Source organism: Belonocnema kinseyi, chromosome 5 (genome assembly GCF_010883055.1).
Source record: "Belonocnema kinseyi isolate 2016_QV_RU_SX_M_011 chromosome 5, B_treatae_v1, whole genome shotgun sequence".
Lineage (NCBI taxonomy): Eukaryota > Metazoa > Arthropoda > Insecta > Hymenoptera > Cynipidae > Belonocnema > Belonocnema kinseyi.
In genome coordinates this window covers 111353523-111354561 of record NC_046661.1, presented here as the reverse complement: position 1 = coordinate 111354561, position 1039 = coordinate 111353523, and positions in this window count along the sequence as shown.

Below are 1039 nucleotides of genomic sequence, written 5' to 3'. Positions count from 1 at the left end.
TCACCGTTTAGGTGCTTATAAACATCCAAACGGCCAGAAACACCCCTTTGACAGGTCACAAACATAATTTTGTCAAAACCCTACCCTTTTCCAACGTTTCGTGGGGGCGGGAAGGCACGTCTATGACTACTCTCTAATTTTTTCATGTAGTCCGGTCAGTTTGGACATTAATATCTCAAAGAAAAAAAATAGTATAAAAAAGCTGTATATTTTATGCTATTGTGTCTTTATTTTTTCGTCGATTGCATGCTTAATGGTTATTGTGCAAAAATGTGTTGAGGAACTGTCATCATTTATTTATTCTTCAAAGCCTTAACAACTTCTATCTTTTTCAAAAATTAAATATTTTTATAAGCGTGGCTATAAAGTAGTTTCCAAGAAAAAAAATTATCTTCAATACTATTATACCTACCGCAACGAGCCAAAGCTATTAATTTTTGCAAAGGGATAAGAATTAACACCATATGAAAACGTTCGATTAATAATGACAAAGTAAGGATACTTGCTTCATTGAAGTGTAGCGGTACACTCAAAGAAGTGGGCGGGCTTTGAAACACAGTAGCACGCAGCTTCTGGTTCCTCAGTTCAGGGCTGTATAGCGCGCACATAATACATCTGCACCCTGCCCTATCAGCACTGATATGTATCACCTTGCATTGTTCTTAATAATTATATTTTTATGGAGGGGATTTTTTTCTTTTAAACTTAGTAAAGGATTAATCATTAACCTTTTTTAACTCGAAATTGTTCGCCATACATAAGTACTAAGTACTAATTTCAGACATAATTACACTCTATGTCAACCTGAAACGCTGTAAAATGGTCTAAAACACCATAAACGCAAACCTTACACAAAAGCTAGAAAAATTTGGTTATTTAAAATTTTTGAAAGTTCATGATAATTCATTATTTTAGTTGAAAATGCCTTTCTTTAATTTAACAACTATTCTCTTTAAAATATTTTTGTGGCTAAAAATGAATTTTTTGAATTAAAAATAACTATTCCCTATTTCGTTTCATATCATCTTCACTTGAGAAT